Source organism: Rattus norvegicus, chromosome 5 (genome assembly GCF_036323735.1).
Source record: "Rattus norvegicus strain BN/NHsdMcwi chromosome 5, GRCr8, whole genome shotgun sequence".
In the NCBI taxonomy this organism is placed as follows: Eukaryota; Metazoa; Chordata; class Mammalia; order Rodentia; family Muridae; genus Rattus; species Rattus norvegicus.
Genome location: NC_086023.1, coordinates 111,488,854 through 111,503,106, shown reverse-complemented (window position 1 = coordinate 111,503,106; position 14,253 = coordinate 111,488,854).

The window sequence follows — 14,253 nt, the reverse complement described above, 5'->3', positions numbered from 1 at the left end:
CAAGGTGATGAGCAAGAATCCACTAGTAATCCTGAGAGTTGAGAGAAAGTTTTTATTTTCTAAGAGGTGGCCAGCGCCATGTTAAGTCATGTGATATCTAAAGCTTGGGAATTCAAACAAAGAAAGGGGAAGCACCTGGGCTGGCAGGCTGTAGGTCCCCTACTGTGTGATAAATAATGACAACTCTGAGAGTTAGAGATTAAAAGCTGCTTTTTAAATTAAGTTGTTTAGGAAGTCCTTCGGGATACTCATATTCTTTTTAACGTGGGCTCCACGGGAATTTTGGGTTGAAATTCTAGACAAGCTACTTCTTAATTACAGGTATTATTAAAAGGCGATTGAGTTTGTTTTTAGAAAGAAGAGAGTAAAGAGATTACCCAAATCACGTGGTGATTTTCATCTATGGTTCAGAACTTAGATAGGGAAAAATTAGTCACTACCTCCAAGTAGAGAGTTGTGATGAAATGTATGAAACACCACGGAGAGTGAATGCAGGCATATATTGTAGAAGTTATTAAGGTTAAAGAAAAATCTGTGGCTCCGGGTAGAGAGCTTAACAGATGGATATAGTCTGGGTTAAATTCCTGAGTTTTAAGTTGTTTATTGGTATTAGAATTGATAGGTGTTTAAGTTTGTTTTAAGGAGAGTAAAGAGATTACCCAAATCACGTGGTGATTTTCATCTATGGTTCATAACTTAGGGGAAAATTAGTCACTACCTCCAAGTAGAGAGTTGTGATGAAATGTCTGTAACACCAGGGAGAGTGAATGTAGGCATATATTATAGAAGTTATTAAGGATAAAGAAAAATCTGTGGCTCCGTGTAGAGAGCTTAACAGATTGAGATATCTTGGGCAAAAGTCTTGGTTTGATGTGTTGCTTTTTTTTTTTTAATTTTTATTAACTTGAGTATTTCTTATATACATTTCGAGTGTTATTCCCTTTCCCGGTTTCCGGGCAAACATCCTCCTCCCCCCTCCCCTTCCTTATGGGTGTTCCCCTCCCAACCCTCCCCCCACTGCCGCCCTCCCCCCATAGACTAGTTCACTGGGGGTTCAGTCTTAGCAGGACCCAGGGCTTCCCCTTCCACTGGTGCTCTTACTAGGATATTCATTGCTACCTATGGGGTCAGAGTCTTCCAGCTCTTCCAGTTCTTTCTCTGATTCCTTCAATAGGGGACCTATTCTCAGTTCAGTGGTTTGCTGCTGGCATTCGCCTCTGTATTTGCTGTATTCTGGCTGTGTCTCTCAGGAGCGATCTACATCCGGCTCCTGTTGGTCTGCACTTCTTTGCTTCATCCATCTTGTCTAATTGGGTGGCTGTATATGTATGGGCCACATGTGGGGCAGGCTCTGAATGGGTGTTCCTTCAGTCTCTGTTTTAATCTTTGCCTCTCCCTTCCCTGCCAAGGGTATTCTTTTTCCTCATTTAAAGAAGGAGTGAAGCATTCACATTTTGATCATCCGTCTTGAGTTTCGTTTGTTCTAGGGATCTAGGGTAATTCAAGCATTTGGGCTAATAGCCACTTCTCAATGAGTGCATACCATGTATGTCTTTCTGTGATTGGGTTAGCTCACTCAGGATGATATTTTGCAGTTCCAACCATTTGCCTACGAATTTCATAAACTCGTTGTTTTTGATAGCTGAGTAATATTCCATTGTGTAGATGTACCACATTTTCTGTATCCATTCCTCTGTTGAAGGGCATCTGGGTTCTTTCCAGCTTCTGGCTATTATAAATAAGGCTGCGATGAACATAGTGGAGCACGTGTCTCTTTTATATGTTGAGGCATCTTTTGGGTATATGCCCAAGAGAGGTATAGCTGGATCATCAGGCAGTTCAATGTCCAATTTTCTGAGGAACCTCCAGACTGATTTCCAGAATGGTTTTACCAGTCTGCAATCCCACCAACAATGGAGGAGTGTTCCTCTTTCTCCACATCCTCGCCAGCATCTGCTGTCACCTGAGTTTTTGATCTTAGCCAATCGCACTGGTGTGAGGTGAAATCTCAGGGTTGTTTTGATTTGCATTTCCCTTATGACTAAAGATGTTGAACATTTCTTTAGGTGTTTCTCAGCCATTCGGCATTCCTCAGCTGTGAATTCTTTGTTTAGCTCTGAACCCCATTTTTTAATAGGGTTATTTGTTTCCCTGCGGTCTAACTTCTTGAGTTCTTTGTATATTTTGGATATAAGGCCTCTATCTGTTGTAGGATTGGTAAAGATCTTTTCCCAATCTGTTGGTTGCCGTTTTGTCCTAACCACAGTGTCCTTTGCCTGATGTGTTGCTTTTGATATTGGAATTGATAGAAGGTATTTGGTTTGTTTTATGAATTACTCTGCTAAAGACCATATGGCTCATTGATGCTGGCTGGCGAGGGTTTGTGGTTACTTTTGATATTTACCACAACAGGAAGCTCGAATTCTCTTAATGTGGGCTCCACGGGAATTTTGGGTTCATTTCCTGATATCACAGAGTACAAAAGTCTATCAGGCTCATTGTTTAACTTACTTCCTTTTTAAAAAATTGTTCCGTCTTCTTGATGGGTGTGACTTTGAGTTTTATGGTTATATTATTACTCTGGGAGAGAGTGCAAGATACAAGCTTTTCTGATTACAGACTAAGGAACATGGTATTTTGGGAGAAAGATTTTGTCTTTGTGCTTTTAAAAAGTGTGATTAGGCTCTGGAAACCTCACAGAGTCATACTGATCAGATTTGATAGAGGTAGACTGCCTGAAAAATTTACTCAGGAGAATCAAACAAAAAGATATCTCGATTCTAAACTTTTGTCTTGAAAGTTGTATTTTACAGAGTGTGACTACTACTTGGATTCCTGGTCTCAAGGACTTTCATCTGGGTCCAATCAAGACACATCCTGCTACAGCATTTGCTTCATTATTCCTACACCCTACCCCTAAGGATATCTCAACGCCCATGTACAGCCTGAAGAAGTTATGGAGGAGTCGTCGCCCCAATTCCCTGGACTTTGGGGGGCTGAAAGTGGTTATTCTAAAGTTGTTTTTATGAGGAATTTAGAAATGGTCGTAATTTAACAAGGAGGAATTAGGTAGATTGAGTTATACAGTCGTAATCTTATTTGTTAACTAAACTAAAATCATATCTTTGCTTTGATATAGAATTTATTTGTTAAACGTTTAAAAGTACAAGGTTTAAAGCCAGTCCTTCTATGACGTCATTACAAACTTCTGAGTTGATTACACATGTGAATTAAGGGCCAAATAGCAAACATATTACTGACTTTGTGAGAGAACTTTCAAGATATTATTAAGATATAAAGACAACAGTCCAGATTGTCTTATATAGATAGATGATTTTCAAAAACGTCAGAAATCCACAAAATTTGAGATTTAAAGTTATTTATATTTTGTTGAGACATATGTGCTCCTAACAGTTCCCCTTTGGTGGATTTAAGGAAGGATTTGAACATCCCTACCTCCAGGTGAGGCAATACTTTGTGGCTAAACAGCCACTGGACAAAACTGCCTGTTTCATCTGCAGACTAATACTGTCCAGAAAGGACAAATTATGCAGAATAGTTGACTGATAAACTCTGCCAAGGCAGGGTGATCAGCCCTTCAAAAATCTGCATTTCAAGAATCTGTCAGTTGATTTTGGGCCAGAAGGCTGAAGACTTGCACTCACATGTTGCTAACAGGGGACTGTGCTAGTGGAGATTTGTCTCTACAACCTCTCAGTTCTGGAAGCCGTGTTAGGCTTCCTATGTGTATAGATATTTGATCATTCAGAGATTTCTGATGGGGTTGAAGACTGATTATAGTCTCATAGCCTATCAGGCTGTTTAACTCTGAAAATACATATTTTATTAGATAGTTATCAGATAGTATACAAGCTAGCCAAGATATATATTTTAAGACTTTCTTGAGCTGGAATGGATAACTAAATGTTCTGTTTTACTGATATAGTCATGCACTGGGTGTTGAGAATGTGATATGCTTTACAAATTGTAGAATGGTTAAAATTGTGCTCAATCAATATATAAGTGAAAAGGTGTTTTAAGTGGACGAAAAGGGAAATATGTTGTGGTTTGCCCTGAAGTTACTGTATTTTGATGCTAATCCCACTGCCCCAAGGACAGCTGTCTAGTCACGTACTGAGGAATTAGGTGACTTCACCAGAGCCTGCCCATTAAATTTGTAAAGTACAGGTAAAGGGCAGGTACAGGATAGAAGGAGGCCTATCATTAGAGGAGAAGGAAGGATGGGTGGGAGAGAAGTTTGAAGGAAGAGGAGGAGACTAGAACAGGAGGAGGAGAGGAAGAGACAAGACAGAGGAGAGAGGGGAGAAGCCATGGCAAGTGATGTTAATATTCTGCTCTATGTATTTACAGGTTGTTATTATTGTTCCTAGGGATGGATGGTACCGGGCTTTGTATGTTTAAGTGGGCAATTATATCTTACCAATTGGTCAAAAAAAAAAGAATAATGATTATAGTTCAAGAAAGAGAGTAGGCTGGATAGTAAGGAGACTGTCATCTGAAACCTGTGAGAGTTGAATCATAAGGATCTCCATCTAGGAGGAATATTCTTGTGGTTAGAGTGGAATTTACTGTCTACATTCCTGACAGTCCACCTTGGACATTGCCATAGTTTCCAGTTGTGAAATCTCAGTCATGCGAATTAGAATCATGTCTGTCTCTACCATGCCAAAAGGGCACTGAGGTTGAACAAACTTCAGTCCTGGTCAAATGCTGGGACCAGGGCATAGGCTACAGTTCTGTGCTGTCAGAGTGTGGCGTTCTGATAGTTTTGTTTTGGATTTCTGAACCACACTTGCAAATATTCCCTAATAGGGGACAGATTCAATTTTCTTGTTTTGTCTTTATTCATGGCTTTGCTTTCACAATTGGAAAACAGTCAAGGTCTTACCCTACATATGGATCACATAGTTGCTACAAAAGACAAACTGTAATATGAAAGAATTGCATGTCTCCTCATGAGCTAAATATGAATGTTAATCTATATGTATTTCTCCACTCGGCGATGATTCTAGAACAGAAATTCTTCCCAGATCCTATACCACCATTCTTAGCACATACTCTGTACTGCTATTTTAGAGGGTCTGTCTTGGAAAGGTTTGTTCTCTCTGTTGTTGTTGTTGTTGTTGTTGTTGTTGTTGTTGTTTTTGATGGACCAAGACTAAAAACAAATACCTAACTTCTACTTTAACTGTGTTGGCTACAGTTCAGTCTTGTGGTCTTACCCAACTGTCCAGGATGCTGAGAAATATAAGCAACTATATATGTACATAGAAAGGTGGTATATAGGTTGGTGAATATAAATATATCCAAAAGAGATATTTTAAAATAAATTTTTGTAATTCTGATATGACAAAGCTTTCTTAGGCAAGAGATAGTATATAGACATGATTAAGAAAAAAAAGGAATGACAGATTTTACTATATCAAAAGTTCAGTGAATTGCGATACAGAATAAACTCCTGCTCCCCTAATTTTTCTTGAGTATATACCTACCAAAACATTATAGCTAAGCTGAGTAATGGGATTGTAGAAATCATTTGGGGTGAAAATGGCCCTTTCTTATAAAGAAACGAGAAAAAAGTCATGGGATTAAAAAGTGTAGGAAGATTTTTAAGCTTACCAGTTCAAGTAAGCAAAAGTAAGGAAAAATCAGGATAGTTTACCATTGCTTCTTAATAACAGCAAAAAAGCATACCAGTGTTTTGGTCAGCTGCTGGTTGTATGCTCTCAGAGGACAGTTATGCTAGGCTGCTGCCTGCAACCATAACAGAGTATCATTAATAGTGTCAGGGATTGGTTCTTGCCCATGGGATGGGTCTCAAGTTGAGTCAGTCATTGGTTGGCCATTCCCTTAGTCTCTTTTCTGTCTTTGTCTCTGCACTTCTTATAAGCAGGACAAATATTGGGTCAAAGATTTGTGGGTAGGTTAGTGTCCTTATCCCTCTGCTGGGAGTTCTGCCTGGTTACAGGAGGTGGCCATTTCAGGCTCCGTATGCCACCCTGCTAGGGTTCTCAGCTAGTATCACCATACGGACTCCTTGGAGCCTCCCCCAGGTCAGGTCTCTGACATGGCCTAGAGTTGCTGCTCCCCCATCCCACCTGCCAGCAGCCAGTTTCTGTTTATTCTACCAGCCCTCTCTCCCTGCCTCTCCCTAATTCAGCCCCCAGTTCCCCTCCACATTCTCTCTCCCACCCAGATCCCTCCCTCCATCTGTATCCAGTGATCATTTTATGGCTCCTTCAGAGTGAGCTTAATCCAATTTTTACTACTCAAACACTAAATGATATGGAGCTATCCACTAAAGCATGGAAAACCTATAGGGTCATATGCTTAAAGAAAACTGACTCTTCTCTTCACAAAGCCAGCGCCATTCAATGTTCCTCATTAATTAAAGGTTCATTAATTAATTAATTAATTAAAGGTTCATGATCCCCTCCTTGGTCCATGCTAGAATGTTGACTGACTTGATCTTGTACATACAACCACAGCTTCTGTGAGCTCCTCAGTGCAGCTGTCCTATCATATCTAGAAAACGCTACTTTGGTCCAGTTCTCCCCAGCCTCTGACTCATAAAATCTTCCCAGCCCTTCTTCCATGATGATCCCTGAGCCCTGAGGAGATAAGGTATAATATGGCTGTCCCAGTTATTACTGAGCTCTTTACAGACACTATTCTCTGCCATTGGACCAAATGAGAGTTTCTACATTAACCACAACCCACTACACAAAGATGAGCTTTGAGAGCTGGACAGATCTATGGATATAGAAGTATGAACTTAGAAAGTAGTTTGATAATATAATTATTTAACAGAATAATAGTAATGGGTATTACCCTGGGGCCTATACCTCCACAACATTGTGCTTTGGCCCAAATTTATAGCACAAAGTGTGAGCCTTAAATACAATCAGAGAGTAGTTGTTTACCCTCCATAACCTCTGTACCACTACTACAACCATGGGCATATGTTGCCATTCTGGTCATTACTATTGCTCACAGGATTTATAGCTAGATAGGGTAGCTAGCAGAAAGCTTCCTGGTCAATGAAAACTTGAACTCTCCGAAGACATGTCTTGTCTGAAATGTAATGTGTCTTCAGCAACATCATCTTACCATCAAGTTCTAGTGGGCAACCAAGAGCAACTACTTTACTCGTATTTGTTTTGGGAGCCTATAGACACCCCTGACCAACAACTGGGAATTGAGATATACTAAACCTGGGGGGGGGCAGGAGGAGTTGATTGGTTTTGTTAACAACCCATGGCTTCTTGAAGGAACATTATCCCACATCAAAGTATTTCTTGTTGAATGTTTCAGTTGCTCCAAAATCTAGTACTAATACTCACCTCGCTTGACAAATATGGATGCCTAGATTTTTCCACACATTATAGAGACACCCTATGTCAAATATACCTATGTTTCTACAGAATATGAAATCATAGCACCTAGGATCTCAGTAGAATAGGGAACTTATATATTTATCTTTTTTATAAAAGAGGATATAAAATGGAAGTTTTCTTAAGGAAGTACAATGGAAAGCAGTGAAGGGGGAAACAGCTCTGAATTTTGCCTTCCTTTACCTAATAAATGTTGCAGGGAAGTAAGCCATTTCCATAATTCATGGGTATCCTGTGATGTGCAAGGTTATTTTTGAATTTGTTTCTCCTGTAAGAAAAGGTTTCCTTCCTAAAATTAGATAGTGAGTCTACTTCCAAAGCCAGTAATCAAACATAAGTTAAAGCTCCTTAAATAAGGGAGAGAACATTTCAGAGCTCTCAAATCATTAGAAATAGGTCACTGAGCGCTTCAATAAAACTTCAGAAAAGGTTCCAATAAAAAAGGTATTCTCATTAAGAAGCTGTAAAGTAACCCTGCTATCAAACAGGAGGAAAATCACATACGCAAAAGCAGCAAAAATATAGTCTATAAAGTCATTTAATGAAGCAGAAATTTGTATCTATGCCATATCTAATGCATTGCTAGAAATACCTCAGCAAATTCACTAATTATGAACCCGATGTTATCCACAGTTATTAGGGCGATTACTCACCAACACAAGATTTAAAGTTGGTTGTCTCTTGTACCATAGTTAGAAAAGAAATATTGGCACATATGTGGTCTGCTTAAATAGGTTAGAAAATGGGAGGGAATTTACTAACTATCCCTTTAATTATGCAAACACAGTTCCCATAATTCTGAAACTGAATTCTATAACACCCACAGATTTCCCCATAATCTAGCTGTAAATAGTAATTACAGTGTTCAGAGTAGGAAATGCTGTATTTTACGTTTTGTTTTTTTTTTTAAGTCTCTATTATTATCTCCTGCTTTAAGTCATTTGATAACTGTCTAAAACTTTACTGGTAGGGAAAGTTTTACATTCTTTGGAAATCCTATCTTTATTTTTATAAGAAGTATAAGAGAAATTTGTTCAGTCGCTTTCAAATTTAAGGACAGTGGGGGAAGACTTTCACTGTTGAAATTTAAAACACTATATTTAGCAGGTCCTCAGTGGATTGCATAATCACTTCAAGACTCTGGATTAACAATCAAAGAGAGCACAGACACTGACCTGCACTGGAGAAACCCTATACACACAACCAAAAATTCACCCTCCAGATAGCTTCCAGGTAACCTGCTAGGTAAGTAACACATGTCCCAGTGTTAATATGCTGCGAATCAGAAAAAAGAGCAACCTGATATGACCACATTAATAGTAAGGAACATAGCAACAGTCACATATTAGGAATCTGCTTCTAGGAATTTGGCATTATTCACTGGGCTCGGACAAGCAAGTAGACTCAGATAAGAATATTAGAAACAATAACCATGGGGCTTTGTTTACTGCTTTGCTTAATTACTACCTTGTGTGATCTCTTTGCTTACTATGCTGCTTGATTATTATCTTGTGTGGTCCCTTGGCTTACTACTCTGATACTATCTTATGTGATCTCATTGTTTACTACTTGATTGCTTTGTCTTTGATGTAAGAACTAACCATGTTTTTGGGATGTGCCCAAAATGATATAAAAGCAGGCTGGAGAAAAGTAAAGCTGCTTCAGCCTCAGCACTGACTGGAGTCATGTTATAGTTTTGTCTAATTGTCTTTGTCTTTTCAATCCTTGCTCCTTCCCTTGAGACCCTGTTGACTGACTGAGCTGGCTTGGTCAACAACATAATGTTTTTATTACTTCCTGGGATTGTCACATCTTGTACACCAGATGACACTTCCTAGTCCTTCCATGTCTATCCCCTCTCTTGTGACTTCCTCCCTAAGAAATCAAACTAAAAATAAGAAAAAAAGAAAAATTTAAAAAGCAAGTCCAGTTTGCATATCTATATGTTCACTAGAACATAGTCAAACTCTCAGCAGCCTGCCCCTTAAATAGAACTGAGTCCTCCTCCCACAGCCCTGCCAGAATCCATCAGTTGTGGAGAGCTACACATAAGCATCCTTATTCCACTTTTGAAGAGTCCTTTATGATGGCTTCCTATTTAAGCTGTTACTATTACTTATTGGGGGGTAGAGTTGAGAGTAGGATTTGTCACAGAAGCCATCCATATCCCTCTTTCTCAACTGTGTGTCTGTAGTTACAATATCATTGCAAAAGTACAGTCACAGTTACAGTCAGCAGGAGCACAGAAGTATATGGGCTTAAACATAGTGCACAGCATAACAGCACAGACTACAAACATGGCCCCTGGGTGCAGTAGGACCACAGACCAAGATGAGATCCTCAAAGGCAGCCAAGACCCTAGACATCAACATGGCCTCATGTGGCAGTGCAAGCACTCACATCAATATAATCTCTGGATGCAACACAGCACTCTCACATCAACAGGATGCAGCACAAACCACAAAAGTCCACATGAACTTTGGTGGTAACACAGGCGACAGACATCAACCCTAATTACAGTATGACCATGGACCCAGATATGACCCTTGTTGACAAGCACTGACCCAGATATCACCATACCTCAAGTGGCAGTGCAGACCATACACATCAGCCTGGCCCTGGGCAGCAAACTGGCTCATGGGCATCAACATGGCTTGAGGACTGATAGATGCATGGCCTTAGGTGATTACACAGGCCTCTTACATCAACATGCTCCCATCCCCAGGCACCAAGGCTTCAGTCAGTGTGTCTCATGAATCTCAGAGTCATATGGATCTCAGGCTTCATGTTGTCCTCAGCTTGGGACAACAGCAGGGACCACAGACATCAACATGGCATCTGGTGACATCATGGACCATGGTGATCCTTCAAATAAATCCAAAGCAGAAAGTGAGCAAACCCTCATGTCAGACCTTAGTCATTGCCCAAAGTCAGGGTGATCCCATGTCCTAGTACTGTGTTCTGGGGGACGAGTCTATGTCTGCATAAGCTCCAGGCTGCTGTAAGCCACCCTGCAGACCCTACTGGGCAACAGCCTGTTCTATTGTGAACCTCAGCCCTCTCTCCACTTGTTACCACCATGTCCCCACTTCTGCCTCTCTCCACATCACATAGATCAATCCATTATTATCTTTCCTCCCATTCCATCATGTATTTGTTCATCACACTTCTGTCTGTCTGAGTAAAGGCTGGATGCTCCAAACATGGCCACCTAGCAAGATGAGCACTCCATGATTCAATAAATATTTTTAATAGTACTTAAATGGGTGCACATAAATTTCAATATTAAATCAAAGTATGTTTTTATAAAGTGTATATACTGGTACGTAAATTAGTTTGACTGTCATCACACAGCTTTAATCACTGAACTATTCTAATTTTATTAGTTCAGAAGATATGTCCTTCATGCTTTTACCATTTTGCAAGTTCTGGATAACCATATGTTGATTTCTTTTTTTTTAATTGGTTATTTTATTTATTTTTCTTTTTTTATTAACTTGAGTATTTCTTATATACATTTTGAGTGTTATTCCCTTTCCCGGTTTCCAGGCAAACATCCCCTTCCTCCTCCCCTTTCTTATTAGTGTTCCCCTCCCCATCCTCCTGCCATTGTCGCCCTCCCCCCAACAATCTAGTTCACTGGGGGTTCAGTCTTAGCAGGACCCAGGGCTTCCCCTTCCACTGCTGCTCTTACTAGGATATTCAATTGCTACCTATGAGGTCAGAGTCCAGGGTCAGTCCATGTATAGTCTTTAGGTAGTGGCTTAGTCCCTGGAAGCTCTGGTTGCTTGGCATTGTTGTTCATAAGGGGTCTCGAGCCCCTTCAAGCTCTTCCAGTTCTTTCTCTGATTCCTTCAACGGGGGTCCTATTCTCAGTTCAGTGGTTTGCTGCTGGCATTCGCCTCTGTGTTTGCTGTATTCTGGCTGTGTCTCTCAGGAGCGATCTACATCCGGCTCCTGTCGGTCTGCACTTCTTTGCTTCATCCATCTTGTCTAATTGGATGGCTGTATATGTATGGGCCACATGTGGGGCAGGCTCTGAATGGGTGTTCCTTCTGTGTCTGTTTTAATCTTTGCATCTCTATTCCCTGCCAAGTGTATTCTTGTTCCCCTTTTAAAGAAGGAGTGAAGCATTCACATTTTGATCATCCGTCTTGAGTTTCATTTGTTCTAGGCATCTAGGATAATTCAAGCATTTGGGCTAATAGCCACTTATCAATGAGTGCATACCATGTGTGTTTTTCTGTGATTGGGTTACCTCACTCAGGATGATACTTTGCAGTTCCAACCATTTGCCTACGAATTTCATAAAGTCACTGTTTTTGATAGCTGAGTAATATTCCATTGTGTAGATGTACCACATTTTCTGTATCCATTCCTCTGTTGAAGGGCATCTGGGTTCTTTCCAGCTTCTGGCTATTATAAATAAGGCTGCGATGAACATAGTGGAGCACGTGACTTTTTTATATGTTGGGGCATCTTTTGGGTATATACCCAAGAGAGGTATAGCTGGATCCTCAGGCAGTTCAATGTCCAATTTTCTGAGGAACCTCCAGACTGATTTCCAGAATGGTTGTACCAGTTTGCAATCCCACCAACAATGGAGGAGTGTTCCTTTTATCCGCATCCTCGCCAGCATCTGCTGTCACCTGAGTTTTTGATCTTAGCCATTCTCACTGGTGTGAGGTGAAATCTCAGGGTTGTTTTGATTTGCATTTCCCTTATGACTAAGGATGTTGAACATTTCTTTAGGTGTTTCTCAGCCATTAGGCATTCCTCAGCTGTGAATTCTTTGTTTAGCTCTGAACCCCATTTTTTAATAGGGTTATTTGTTTCCCTGCGGTCTAACTTCTTGAGTTCTTTGTATATTTTGGATATAAGGCCTCTATCTGTTGTAGGATTGGTAAAGATCTTTTCCCAATCTGTTGGTTGCCGTTTTGTCCTAACCACAGTGTCCTTTGCCTTACAGAAGCTTTGCAGTTTTATGAGATCCCATTTCTCGATTCTTGATCTTAGAGCATAAGCCATTGGTGTTTTGTTCAGGAAATTTTTTCCAGTGCCCATGTGTTCAAGATGCTGCCCTAGTTTTTCTTCTATTAGTTTGACTGTATCTGGTTTGATGTGGAGGTCCTTGATCCACTTGGACTTAAGCTTTGTACAGGGTGATAAGCATGGATCGATCTGCATTCTTCTACATGTTGACCTCCAGTTGAACCAGCACCATTTGCTGAAAATGCTATCTTTTTTCCATTTGATGGTTTTGGCTCCTTTGTCAAAAATCAAGCAGAAGTTTGTCAGTGGGAGACACTTTTACCCTCTATGATAACTCCTCTGACTCTTATTGACCATTCTTGATAATTAGTGACACTTCACTATTTCACTTACCACGCATTTACTGAAATCTGCAGATCTAATAAATCATTCACCTGGGCAAGCAGCCTGTTTGATTATTTCCTTACCAAAAAACAGCAAATCACTGTACATTAAAATAATAGATGCATTGAATTTTGTATATCTACTTTCAAAAATCCATAGCAGATAGGTAATGGTGTTAAAGATCTTTTTTTCTTTTTTTTAATTTTTAAATTTTTTATTATATATTTCTTCACTTATATTTCACAGGTTGTTCCCCTTCCCGGTTTCCTGCCCATGAGCCCCTATTCCCTCCCTTCCCCCTTCCCCATACGGGTGTTTTCCTTATACATACCCCTTATTGCCCTCCCCCATATTCCCCTGCACTGGGGGTCTAGCCTTGACAAGACGAAGGGCTTTCCCTTCCACTGCTGCCCCGACAAGGCCATTCTCTGTTACATATGCAGTTGGAGCCCTGGGTCAGTCCATGTATAGTCTTTCGGTAGTGGTTTAGTCCCTTGAAGCTGTAGTTGGTTGGCACTGTTGTTTTCCTGGGCTTGCAAGCTCCTTCAACTCTTTCAATACTTCCTATAATTCCCCCCAAGGGGGTCCTATTCTCAGTTGGTGGTTTGCTTCTAACATTGACCTCTGTATTGGACATGCTCAGGATGTGTTTCTCAGGAGAGATCTATATCCAGTCCCTTTCTGCATGCATTTGTTTTTTTTTTCTCCATCTTTATTAAGTTGGGTGTATTTGCTTCTTTTTGTTCTAGAGCTTTTAGGTGTGCTGTCAAGCTGCTGATAAATGCTCTCTCCTATTTCTTTCTGCAGGCACTCAGAGCTATGAGTTTTCCTCTTAGCACAGCTTTCATTGTGTCCCATAAGTTTGGGTATGTTGTACCTTCATTTTCATGAAATTCTAAGAAGTCTATAATTTCTTTCTTTATTTCTTCCTTGACGAGGTTATCATTGAGTAGAGCATTGTTCAACTTCCATGTATATGTATATGTTATTGTTATTGTTATTGAAGACCAGCTTTAGCCCGTGGTGGTCTGATAGTATGCATGGGATTATGTCTATCTTTCTGTATCTGTTGAGGCCTGTTTTATGACCAATTATATAGTCAATTTTGGAGAAAGTAACACGAGGTGGTGAGAAGAAGGTATATCCTTTTGTTTTAGGATAGAATGTTCTATAAATATCTGTGAAGTCCATTGGTTCATGGACTTCTCTTAGTCTGTCTATGTCTCTGTATAATTTCTGTTTCCACGATCTGTCCATTGATGAGAGTGGGGTGTTGAAATCTCCTACTATTATTGTGTGAGGTGCAATGTGTGCTTTGAGCTTTGGTAATGTTTCTTTTATGTATGTAGGTGCCCTTGTATTTGGAGTATAGATATTTAGGATTGAGAGTTCATCTTGGTGGATTTTTCCTTTGATGAATATGAAGTGTCCTTCCTCATCTTTTTTGATGTCTTTTGGTTGA